The sequence below is a fragment of the Mustelus asterias genome, unplaced genomic scaffold (genome assembly GCF_964213995.1).
Source record: "Mustelus asterias unplaced genomic scaffold, sMusAst1.hap1.1 HAP1_SCAFFOLD_323, whole genome shotgun sequence".
NCBI classification, from domain to species: Eukaryota; Metazoa; Chordata; class Chondrichthyes; order Carcharhiniformes; family Triakidae; genus Mustelus; species Mustelus asterias.
In genome coordinates this window covers 229224-243230 of record NW_027590285.1, presented here as the reverse complement: position 1 = coordinate 243230, position 14007 = coordinate 229224, and positions in this window count along the sequence as shown.

Here is a 14007-nt window from a genome sequence, read left to right as displayed (position 1 = left end):
ACAGAGTAAAGCTCCCTCTGCACTGTCCCCCATCAACAACTCGTAGGACAGGTACAGAGTAAAGCTCCCTCTGCACTGTCCACATCAAACATGACCAGGACAGGAAGAGCACGGGGTTAGATACAGAGTAAAGCTCCCTCTATACTGTCCCCATCAAACAAACCCAGGACAGGTACAGCACAGGGTTAGATACAGAGTCAAGTTCCCTCTGCACTGTCCCCATCAAAGACTCACAGGACAGATACAGCATGGGTTTAGATACAGAGTAAAGCTCCCTCTCTCCTGTCCCCATCAATCACTTCCAGGACAAGTAGTGCATGGGCGAGGTACAGGGTAAAGTTCCCTCTACACTGTCCCCATCAAACACATCCAGGACAGGTACAGCACGGGGTTAGATACAGAGTAAAGCTCCCTCTACACTGTCCCCATCACACACTCCCAGGACAGGTTCAGCACGGGGTCAGATGCAGAGTAAAACTCCCTCTACATTGTGCCCCATCATTGTGTGTGTGTGAGAGAGAATATGTGTGTGTTTGGGTGTGTGTGTGAGAGAGAGGGAATGTGTGAGAGACAGTGTTTGAGAGAGACAGGTAGTGTGCGAGAGAGAGACAGGGAGTGTGTGTGTGTGTGTGAGAGAGAGTGTATATGTGAGAGACTGTGAGAGACTGCATGAGAGAGTGTGTGAGCATGAAAGAATGTGAGAGAGAGAGTGTGTGTGTGAGAGAGAGAGTACGCGTGTGAGAGAGAGTGTGTGCGCAAGAGAGAGAGAGAGAGCGTGTGTGTGTGTGTGTGAGTGCGTAAGAGTGCACGTGTGTATGAGAGAGAGTCTTGTGTGTGAGAGAAAGAGCGCGTGTATGTGTGGGTGAGAGTGTATGTGTGTGAGAGTGAGTGTGAGAGAGTGCATGTGTTAGAGAGTGTGTGAGCGTGAAAGAGTGTGTGTGAGAGTGTGTGTGTGTGAGTGTGTGTGAGAGAGAGTGTGTGTGTGTGAGAGAGAGAGAGTGTGTGTGTGTGTGAGATTATGTGTGTGTCTGAGAGTGTGTAAGAGAGAGTGTGTGTGTGAGCTGATCTTTCTCTACACCCTATCGGTAACTGCAACACTATATTCTGCACCCTTTCCTCTCCTTCTCCCTGTGTACTCTATGTACAGAATGTTTTGTCTGTATAGCGCACAAGAAACAATACTTTTCACTGCATCCCAACACAAATCAATCAAATCAAATCAAATTAACACGGTGAAGTTTGGACCCTGTGGGGTGACAGTTGTCTGAATACAGATTCTATCTTATTGTAACATTCAGGTACCACGTGTACTGAGCTCACCAGCGTTCTGTCTGTATTGTGTGAATCCAGTCTTGAAATCTCCACTCATGTTGCTAATTCTGCCAAGACAGAAACAGAAAGAGTGTTTGAATTCTCCGTGATTAGACCCCTTAACGATAAACAACATGGTGGATGAGAGGGATAGAGAGAGAGAGGGAGAGAGAGAGAGATGGAGTGATGCAGAGTAACAGAGAGATAGGGAGAGGGAGCAATGCAGAGAGTAACAGTTAGACAGTGAGGAATGGAGATGAATTCAGATGGGTAGTGAGTGTCAGGGGAGTCCGAGACGCTGATATTTAAAAACAAAAGCAGACAGGATTTGGTTAAATCTCACGGGATCCAGGGTGAGTTTGCCAAATGGATACAAATTAGGCTTGATGACAGAAGACAGAGGGTGGTTGTAGAGGGTTGTTTTTTGTCAAACCGGAGGCCTGTGACCAGCGGGGTGCCTCAGGGATCGGTGCTGGGTCCACTGTTATTTGTCATTTGTATTAATGATTTGGATGAGAATTCAGGAGGCATGGTTTGTAAGTTTGCAGTTGACACCAAGATTTGTGGCACAGTGGACAGTGAAGAAGGTTATCTAGGGTTGCAACGGGATCTTGATCAATTGGGCCAGTGGGCTGATGGATGGCAGATGGAGTTTAATTTAGATAAATGCGAGGTGATGCATTTTTGTGGATCGAACCAGCGCAGGACTTACTCAGTTAATGGTCGGGCGTTGGTGAGAGTTACAGAACAAAGGGATCTCGAGGTACAGATTCAAAGCTCCTTGAAAGTGGAGTCACAGGTGGATAGAGTGGTGAAGCGTGCAGGTAAGCAAGCAGTTAGGAAGACCAATGGGATGTTGTCCTTCTTTGCAAGAGGATGTGAGTCCAGGAGCAAGGATGTCTTACTGCAGCTGTACAGGGCCTCAGTGAGACCACACCTGCAGTATTGTGTACAGTTTTGCTCTCCTTATCTGAGAAAGCATTGAAGAAAATTGCTCACTGTGAACAAACCTAAAAAAGCTGACTGGTGTTTCATTCCAGATTCTCAGAGGGAGAGAGAGAGAGATTCAGAGAAAACACAGACTGAGTGAGTGAGAAAAAGGGAGTGACAGTGATCAAGAGGGGACCGAGAGATAGTGAGTGAAAGAAATATATTAGTCAGAGCGCATCGGAAAAGGAGGATTGGAATTTGTCAGCCTTGCTTTATGGAAAGCTTTAGTGTTTGGTCAGAATGTTAACACGGTGAAGTTTGGAGCCTCTGGGATGACAGTTGTCTGAATACAGATTCTATCTCATTGTAACATTAATGTACCACGTGTACTGAGCTCACCAACATTTGCAAACCATCGTTTGAAGAAAGCTTGCTGTTTAAATTGTATGAATCCAGCCCTTTGGAAATGTAGTCAGTCTTATTCAGGAAAAGGGCAAGCTAATTTCAGAGGGAGAGATACAGATACACAGGCAGGCTGAGACTGAAACAGGATGGGATTGTGCTGTACAGGTTTCAGAGCTGACACTGAGACACACACAAGATGTACAATCGCAGATTGTACCTGACACTTACAAAAAAACGTAGCAAATAGGAACAGGAGGAGACCATTCGGCCCATCGAGCCTGCACCGACAACAATCCCACCCTATCCCCGTAACACCACACATTTACCCTGCTGATCCCCCCCGAAACTAGGGTCAATTTGTCACGGCCAATCAACCAACTGGGCATCTTTTGACTGTGGGAGGAAACCGGAGCACCCGGAGGAAACCATGATCAGCCATGGTCACAATGGATGGCGGAGCAGGATGGAAGGGCTGAATGGCCTCCACCTGTTCCTATTTTCTATGTTTCTTTGTAAGTTCCACGTGGCAAAGTGTTTCTTCATTTCACTCCTAAAAGTCTGAAATACTAAACATTGTCTAAAATCCAATGTCCCCCAAGTCCTGGACTCCCCAACCAGCAGAAAATGTTCCTCTTTATCAGCATCAGTGGGTCATCCTGACTCGAAACATTGGCTCTATTCCCTCTCCACAGATGCTGTCAGACCTGCTGAGATTTTACAGCATTTTGTTTTTGTTTCAGTTTTGAGTTTAAGTTTATTTATTCGTGTCACAAATAGGCTTACTTTAACACTGCAATGAAGTTACTGTGAAAATTCACAAGTCGACACACTCCGCCACCTGTTCGGCGACACTGAGGGATAATTTAGCATGGCCAACGCACCTAACCATCGTGTCTTTCAGACTGTGGGTGGAAAGTGGAGCAGCCGGAGGAAACCCACGCAGACACGGGGAGAATGTACAGACTCCGCACAGACAGTGACCCGAGCCTGGAATCGACCCCGGGTCCCTGGCGCTCTGAGGCAGCAGTGCTAACCTCTGTGCCACCCATGATTCCTGCATCTGCAGTATTTTGCTTTTAGCTTTCTTCTTTATTAACCCTCTCCATTTCACTTATTATTTTGAAGGGTTTCATTAAGTCACTCCTTAACCTCAATCCCAGTGTTTCAGAGTAAATCTTCATCGACACAAAAACCATACAATCACCACAGTGCAGAAGGAGGCCATTCAGCCTATCGGGTCTGTACTGACTCTCCGAAAGAGCATCTATCCGCATAACGCCATGCATTTACCAGAGCTAATTCCCCGAACCTACACATCCCTGGACACTAAGGGGCAATTTAGCATGGCCAATTAACCTAAACCGCACACCTTTGGAGTGTGGGAGGAAACCGGGGCACCCGGAGGAAACCAACGCAGACATGGGGAGAATGTGTAAACTCCACACAGACAGTCACCCGAGGCTGGAATTGAACCCGGGTCCCTGGCGCTGTGAGACAGCAGTGCCAACCACTGTGCCATTGTACCACCCTGCTCAGAAAACACTTCCAACCCAAACACAACACACACAGTAAAATCCCCTCTGCTCTGTCCAAGGAATTTTTAATTGCAGATTTTTGATTGACTTTTTAGGAAAAACAGAACTCAAATTGCTCAGCATCCCAGAGTGGACTCTTGTTTATTCCAACCATGATCTCATCCCCGCAGATTCAAACATGAAGTTTAAGCTGTGGATACAGTTGTGTCTGTCTGTCTCAGAGTTTGTGTATTCAGTCTTTCACTGCCTTTTAAACTTCTCTGAAGAATTTGAATGCTGGATGTTGCTTAATCATTCCTTTCTCTCAGCACATGGAACTGGTGAAACTTCAAGGGTCACAATCTAATGTCAGTAACAAAGAACTGTATCTTTATTCATCCATCATTTCCAATCTCTGAATAGATCACACACATTTCCAGAATGCAGGAAGCTCTCAATGGAAACTGCTTCCAATTATTCCCCAATACAATTGTTCAGACTTTACTGTAAACTACATTCCACTGACATTCCCAAAGCAGCCACAGAAAAGTGACTGGTTATTTTAAACATTGAAACTGAACTATATTAACTTACGATTCACTCACATTGTACAGAAATGTTGACCCTGTGGGATGACAGTTTGGGAGTAACATTGCAACATTAAGGTGCCCTGCGTATTGTGTTTGACAACATTTGCAGCATTTCCAAGATATCAGCGACATTGCTGTGTGTATTGTGTGAATCAAGCTGTGAAATATCCACACATATTGAACTCCCACTGCTGCTGCCTTTTCATCATTTATAAACACACAAACTAGAAGCAGGAGGAGGCCATTCGGCCCTTCCAGCCTGCTCCAACATTCATTATGATCATGGCTGATCATCAAATTCAACATCCTGATCCCACTTTAGCCCCAAGAGCTCTATCCAATTACTGGATAAAATTAGATCCCCCTTTGTTCCCACATTGAAGCGATCGAAGAGTGGATTCATCAAGTGTTTTCATGCAGAGAAAACCTCCCTCTACACTGTCCCCACCAAACACACTCAGGACAGGTACAGCACGGGGTTAGATACAGAATTAAGCTCGCTGTACACTGTCCCCATCAAACACACTCAGGACAGGTGCAGCACGGGGTTAGATACAGAGTGAAGCTCCCTCTACACTGTCCCCATCAAACACACTCAGGACAGGTGCAGCACGGGGTTAGATACAGAGGAAAGCTCCCTCTACACTGTCCCCATGAAACACACCCAGGACAGATACAGCACAGGGTTAGATACAGAGAGAAGCTCCCTCTACATTGTCCCCATGAAACACTCCCAGGACAGGTGCAGCACGGGGTTAGATACAGAGTAAAGCTCCCTCTATACTGTTCCCATCAAACACACCCAGGACAGGTGCAGCACGGGGTTAGATACAGTGTAAAGCTCCCTCTACACTGTCCCCATCAAACACACCCAGGGCAGGTACAGCACGGGGTTAGAGACAGAGTAAAGCTCCCTCCACACTGTCCCAATCAGACACACCCAGGACAGATACAGCACGGGGTGAGATACAGAGTAAAGCTCCCTCTACACTGTCCCACATCAAACACTCCCAGGGCAGGTACAGCACGGGGTTAGAGACAGAGTAAAGCTCCCTCTACACTGTCCCCCATCAAACACTCCCAGGACAGGTGCAGCACGGGATTAGATACAGAGTAAAGCTCCCTCTACACTGTCCCAATCAAACACTCCCAGGACAGGTACAGCACGGGATTAGATACAGAGTAAAGCTCCCTCTGCACTGTCACCATCAAACACTCCCAGGACAGATACAGCACGGGATTAGATACAGAGTAAAGCTCCCTCTACACTGTCCCCATCAAACACTCCCAGGACAGGTGCAGCACGGGATTAGATACAGAGTAATGCTCCCTCCACACTGTCCCCATCAAACACTCCCAGGACAGATACAGCACGGGATTAGATACAGAGTAGAGCTTGCTGTACACCGTCCCCATCAAACACTCCCAGGACAGATACAGCACGGGGTTAGATACAGAGTAAAGCTCCCTCGACACTGTCCCCATCAAACACACTCAGGACAGGGAAAGCACGGGGTGAGATACAGAGTTAAGCTCCCTCTGCACCGTCCCCATCAAACACTCCCAGGACAGATACAGCACGGGGTTAGATACAGAGAAAAGCTCCCTCGACACTGTCCCCACCAAACACACTCAGGACAGGTAAAGCACGGGGTTAGATACAGAGTAAAGCTCGCTGTACACTGTCCCCATCAAACACACTCAGGACAGGTGCAGCACAGGGTTAGACACAGAGTAAAGCTCCCTCGACACTGTCCGCATCAAACACTCCCAGGACAGATACAGCACGGGGTTAGATACAGAGTAAAGCTCCCTCGACACTGTCCCCATCAAACAATCCCAGGACAGGTACAACAAGGGGTTAGATACAGAGTAAAGCTGCCTCTACACCTTCCCCATGAAACACACCCAGGACAGGTACAGCACGGGGTTAGATACAGAGTAAAGCTCCCTCTACACTGTCCCCATCAAACACACTCAGGACAGGTGCAGCACGGGGTTAGATACAGAGTAAAGCTCCCTCGACACTGTCCCCATCAAACACTCCCAGGACAGGTACAGCACGGGGTTAGATACAGAGTAAAGCTCCCTCGACACTGTCCCCATCAAACACACTCAGGACAGGTGCAGCACGGGGTTAGATACAGAGTAAAGCTCCCTCGACACTGTCCGCATCAAACACTCCCAGGTCAGATACAGCACGGGGTTTGATACAGAGTAAAGCTCCCTCGACACTGTCCCCATCAAAGACACCCAGGACAGTTACAGCCCGGGATTAGATACAGAATAAAGATCCCTCTACACTATCCACATCAAACGCTCCGAGGACAGGTACAGCACGGGGTTAGATACAGAGTAAAGCTCCCTCTACACTGTCCCCTTCAAACACTCCCAGGACAGGTACAGCACGGGGTGAGATACAGAGTAAAGCTCCCTCTAAACTGTTCCCAGCAAACACACTCAGGACAGGTACAGCACGGGATTAGACACAGAATAAACTCCCTCTACACCGTCCCCATCAAACAATCCCAGGACAGGTACAGCACGGGGTTAGATACAGAGTAAAGCTCGCTGTACACTGTCCCCATCAAACACACTCAGGACAGGTGCGGTACGGGGTTAGATACAGAGGAAAGCTCCCTCTCCACTGTCCCCATCAAACACAACCAGGACAGATACAGCACGGGGTTAGATACAGAGAAAAGCTCCCTCGACACTGTCCCCATGAAACACTCCCAGGACAGGTGCTGCACGGGATTAGATACAGAGTAAAGCTCGCTGTACACTGTCCCCATCAAACACACTCAGGACAGGTACAGCACGGGGTTAGATACAGAGTGAAGCTCGCTGTACACTGTCCCCATCAAAGACACTCAGGACAGGTACAGCACGGGGTTAGATACAGAGTACAGCTCCCTCGAAACTGTCCTCACCAAACACACTCAGTTCAGGTACAGCACGGGGTGAGATACAGAGTAAAGCTCCCTCTACGCCGCCCCCATCAAACACTCCCAGGACAGGTGCAGCACGGGGTTAGATACAGAGTAAAGCTCCCTCGACACTGTCCCCATGAAACACACTCAGGACAGGTGCAGCACGGGATTAGATACAGAGTAAAGCTCGCTGTACACTGTCCCCAGAAAACACTCCCAGGACAGGTACAGCACGGAGTTAGATACAGAATAAAGCTCCCTCTACACTGTCCCCTTCAGACACTCCCATGACAGGTACAGCACGAGGTTAGTACAGAGTAAAGCTCCCTCTACACTGTCGCCATGACACACTCCAAGGACAGATACAGCACAGGGTTAGGTACAGAGTAAAGTTCCCTCAACACGGGTCCCCTTCAAACACTCCCAGGACAGGTGCAGCACGGGGCGAGATACAGAGTAAAGCTCCCTCTCCAATGTCCCCATCAAACACTCCCAGGACAGGTACAGCACGGGGTTAGATACAGAGTAAAGCTCCCTCTCCAATATCCCCATCAAACACTCCCAGGACAGGTACAGCACGGGGTTAGATACAGAGTAAAGCTCTCTCTACACTGTCCCCATCAAACACACCCAGGACAGGTGCAGCACGGGGTTAGATACAGAGTAAAGCTCCCTCTGCACTGTCCCCATCAAACACACCCAGGACAGGTGCAGCACGGGGTTAGATACAGAGTAAAGCTCCCTCTACACTGTCCCCATCAAACACACCCAGGACAGTTACAGCACGGGGTTAGATACAGAGTAAAGCTCCCTCTACTCTGTCCCCATCAAACACACCCAGGACAGCTACAGCACGGGGTTAGATACAGAGGAAAGCTCCCTCCACAGTGTTCCCATCAAACACACCCAGGACAGTTACAGCACGGGGTTAGATACAGAGTAAAGCTCCCTCTACACTGTCCCCTTCAAACACTCCCAGGACAGGTACAGCACGGGGTTAGATACAGAGTAAAGCTCCCTCTACACTGTCCCCTTCAAACACTCCCAGGACAGGTACAGCACGGGGTTAGATACAGAGTAAAGCTCCCTCTGCACTTTCCCACATCAAAACACTCCCAGGATTGATACAGCATGGAGTTAGACACAGAGTAAAGCTCCCTCTACACTGTCGCCATTAAATACTCCCAGGACAGATACAGCAAGGCTTTAGATGCAGAGTAAAGCTGCCTCGACACTCCCCTTCATACACTCCCAGGACAGATACAGTGTTGAAGTTAACTGTCTGTCTGTTTCATTTCCATCTCCTCTGCACCCACTCTCGAACACAAATAATTGTCTGGTAGAAAGTGAGAAGGAGCCTCGACAGAGAGGTTGGGAAGGATTGAATGGAGAAAGGCAGAAACCCTCAACACATTTCAAATCTACACTGATTTCCACTTGAAGGAATAACTTCTCCACCCCAACACTATCCCGTCATTCTCGATAAGCCCATGCTGCCCGTGTTCTGTGATAAATTACACGCAAGTGAAAAGATGATTTTAAATAGTGGGGTTACATTTGCCACCCCCCAATCTGTAGGAACTGCTCCAGAGTCTATAGAATTTTAGATGATGACCAGCAATGCATCCAATATTTCCAACGCCGCTTCCTTTAATACTCTGGGATGTAGATTATCAGGCCCTGGGGATTTGTCAGCCTTTAACCCCATTCATTCCCCCAGCACCATTTTCTTACTAATACTGATTTCCTTCAATTCAATTCCACACTCTCACTAAACCATTGGTTCCCTAACATTTCTGCCAGGTTATCTGTGCCTCTTTTGTGAAGACAGAACCAAAGTATATGTTCAATTCTTCTGCCATTTCTTTGCTCCCCATTATAATTTCCCCGGAGAGATGGAGAGAGGCAGAGTCACTGAGAGATAGGGATGAGAGTAATGCAGAGAGTAACAGTGAGATATTCAGGTGGGTAAGCAGCTAATAGTGGGGTACAACAAGGATCACTCCAAAGCCACAGATATTGCCTCATGTTGCCGCTGTCGCCATTTACCTTAAATCAGCATCCTCTGCTTTCCAAGCTTTCCCCCAATGTGCCGATTATCTCAAAGTCGATCCTCTCAGTCCCGGGACATCACTGCAGGACTTCCTCAGGGTGAGTGTCCGAGGCCCCAACCATCTTCAGCTGCTCCATCACTGACCTTCCCTCCATAGGTGAGATGTTCGCTGATGATCGCAGCATTCACAACTCCTCAGATTGTGAAATAGTCAATGCCGGAATACTGAGCAGGACAGGCAGCATCTGTGTAAAGAGAAGCAGATTCTGGGACTGGGGGGACTGAGAGACAGGAAGATAGTGAAACACACACAAACTCACTGACAACAAACACAGTGATGCACACACACACACACACACACACAGGTACACGCACAGTCTCACACGCAGACACACACAAATAGAGAACACTCCCAGTCTCACTCACAATATTCTAATCTCCCTGGCATTAAGGGGCAATTTATCACGGCCAATCAACCTAATGCGCGCATCTTTGGAGTGTGGGAGGAAACCGGAGCACCAGGAGGAAACCATGCAGACACGGGGAGAACGTGCAAACTCCACACAGACAGTGACCTGAGACCAGAATTGAACCCGGGTCCGTTGCACTGTGAGGCAGCAGAGCTAACCACTGTGACACCCATGTTGGCCTTCATTGCAAGAGGATTGGAGTAGAAGAGCAAGGATGTCTTACTGCAGCTGGACAGGGCCTCGGTGAGACCACACCTGGAGTCTTGTGTACAGTGTTCCTCTCCTTATCTGAGGAAGGATGTACTTGCCACAGAGGGAGAGCAGTGAATGTTCACCAGACTGATTTCTGGGATGGCAGCATTGATGTCTGAGGGGAGATTGGGTCGGCTGGGCCTGTATTCACTGGAATGTAGAAGAGTGAGCGGGGATCTAATTGAAAGGTATAAAATTCCGACAGTGCTGGACAGGCTGGATACAGGGATATTGTTTCCTCCGGCTGGGGGTGTCTGGAACAAGGGGTCACAGTCTCAGGATACGGGGGAGGCCATTTGGGACTGAGATGAGGGGAAACCTCTTCACTCAGAGGGTGGTGAACCTGTGGAATTCTCTCCCACAGAAAGCTGTGGAGACCAAGTCACTGAATATATTTAAGAAGGAAAGAGATAGATTTCTAGACTCTAAAGGTGTCCAGGTGTATGGGGAGAGCGCTGGTGTATGGCATTGAGACAGAGGATCGGCCATGATAGCGTTGAATGGTGGGTCAGGCTCGAAGGGCTGAATGGCCTCCTCCTATTTTCTATGTTGATGTGACCGCCCCAAGTCTCTTTGGGCCTCCACTCTTTCCAGCCTTTCCCCATTCATAAAGCAATCTGTTCTATCCTTTTTAAAGTGGGTGACCACACAATTGTCTACAATGAAATCCATCTTTCACTCTTTGAACCATTCAGTTAAGACATTTTACTTTAGGGCGGCACGGTGGCACAGTGGTTCGTACTGCTGCCTCACAGCGCCAGGGACCCGGGTTCAATTCCAGCCTCAGGTGACTGTGTGGAGTTTGCACATTCTCCCCGTGTCTGCGTGGGTTTCCTCCGGGTGCTCTGGTTACCTTCCACACTCGCAAGATATATAGATTAGATGGATTAACAATGGGGTTATGGGGATAGGGCTGGGGTGAGGGCCTGGGTAAGATACTCTGTCATCAAGTCTGTGCAGACTCAATGAGCTGAATGGCCTCTTATGCTGTGGAATACCTCTTTGCCATTTGAAGCTTCTGGCTATAAGACTTAAAATGCTGCCTATTTCTGTGAAATGTAGCAAACTTTCTGTCTCATCACCGGGTGACATGATGGCACAGTGGTTAGCACTGCTCCCACACAGCACCAAGGACCCACGTTCAATTCCAGCCTCGGGTGACTGTCTGTGTGGAGTTTGTACGTTCTCCCAGTGTCTGCGTGGGTTTCCTCCGGGTGCTCTGGTTTCCTCCCACACTCCAAAGATGTGCGGGTTAGGTTAATTGGCCGTGCTCAATTGCCCCTTAGTGTTAGGGGGATTCAGGCCCGGGTGGTCTTGTTGTCGGGGGCAGGCTTGATGGACCAAAGGACCTCCTTCTGCACTTTAGGGATTCTATGATGAACGGCATGGTGGCACAGTGGTTAGCACAGCGCCAAGAACCCAGGTTCAATTCCAGCCTCAGCTCGCTGTCAGTGTAGAGTTCTCCCAGTGTCTGCGTGGGTTTCCTCCGGGTGCTCCAGTTTCCTCCCACAGTCCAAACATGTGCGGGTAAGGTGGATTGGCCATGATAAATTGACCTTAGTGTCAGGGGATTAACAGGGTAAATATATGGGGTTACGGGAATCGGGCCTGGGTGGGATTGTGGTCGACGCAGACTCGATGGGCCGAATGGTCTGCCCTTTAGGGATTCTATGATTCTAGGATCTCAAATCATTGATAACTACGATGAAACTGAGACAGACACGGGGGCTTTGCAGCAGCAGACAGAATGGGAATCATTGCATCCTGCACCGAGTTTTATTACACAACCAATTTCAGAAAATTCACAACTCTAATTCACAACAGCAAAGTGTGGGATTGCAAACTTGGAATTATTAGCCCAGGACTAAAGTTTAACAGCTAAACACTGACATTCGGAAACAGGAGATGGCCTCACATCTTCAATTCTGTGATTGTCCCCCATCTCCTGCTCTGAATATTACAATATCTCTGCCCCCTTCATGCGTCTGCAGACTTTGAAAGTTACTCAGACATCGGTGAAACTAGTCTTTATCTCGGGGCATTTCCTGTGAAATATGCACCTTCTGCAACGAGACACAATCTAATTGACGCTTTCTGATACAATCTGAATCTCCTTTCAAACAACCTCCCAACCCCACTGTGCAGGAATGTCACCTTTTGTCACATTCCCCAGCACAATTGTTGACACTTTATCAGGCGGGTAAAGTAGATTCAACTGACAGATTCTGAGCACCAGGTTGAATCTTTAAGATGTAAAAATGAACTGAAATCCCAGGTCTCTCTGTTCCTGCATCCATTTTAACATTGACCCATTGATTTTAAATTGCTTCTCCTGTATAAAAATATCATCTATCAACCTCAGATTTAAACATGAATAAGCGACTGAGCATCAACTGCGAATTGTAGAAGGTAGTTCCAAACTAATATCACAGCTGGTGTGGCAAAGTGTTTCTGAATTCCACTCCTACAAGTCTAAAATCCTCAACATTGTTTGAAATCCAATGTCCCCAAGTCCTGGACTCCCCAACCAGCAGGAAAAGTTGTTCTTTATCAGTCCTCTCCATTCCCCTTATTATCTTGAAGTGTTTGATCCAATCATCCCGTAGCCTAAATTCCAGCATTACAGAGTAACACTTCAACTACACTTTTCAACAAACAATCCCAAACCAAATACAGAACAGGGTTCATAGAATCCTGCAGTGCAGGAGGCCATTCGGCCCATCGAGTCTGCACTGACCACAATCCCACCCAGGCCCCATCCCTATAATCCCATACATTTACCTCAGCTAATCCTCCTGACACTAAGGGACAATTTAGCTTGGCCAATCCACCTAACCTGTACACCTGATAGAAGTCTGCCAGATTATGAGGGGCATGAACAGAGTGGATAGTCAGAAGCTTTTTCCCAGGGTGGAAGAGTTATTACTCGGGGGCAGAGGTTTAAGGTGCGAGGGGCAAGGTTTAAAGGAGATGTGGGAGGAAAGTTGTGTTACACAGAGGGTGGTGGGTGCCTGGAACTCGTTGCCGGGGGAGGGAGTGGAAACGGATACGATAGTAACTTTTCAAGGGCGTCTTGACAAAGACATGAATAAGATGGGAATGGAGGGATATGGTCCCCGGAAGGGTAGGGGGTTTTAGTTCAGTCAGGCAGCATGGTCGGTGCAGGCTTGGAGAGCCGAAAGACCTGTTCCCGTGCTGTAATTTTCTTTGTTCTATCTTTGGAGTGTGGGATGAAACCGGAGCACCCGGAGGAAACCCACACAAACACGGGAAGGACGTTCAAACTCCAGTCAGAAAGTGACCCATGCTGGGAATCGAAGGCAGGTCCCTGGCACTGTGAGGAAGCAGTGCTAACCCCTGCATCACTGTGCCACCCCCATATTGAAAACTTGGGTTCAAATTCAAGACAGCCGCAAATTCACTTTGAGAAAAGTTCCCTCTGCTGTGTCAAAGGAATTTTTAATTGAGGATTTTTAGTTCTGGGAAAACTGAACTCACATTGAACAGCATCCCAGTGTGGGATTGAAGCTCTCGTTTCTTTCAGTCATG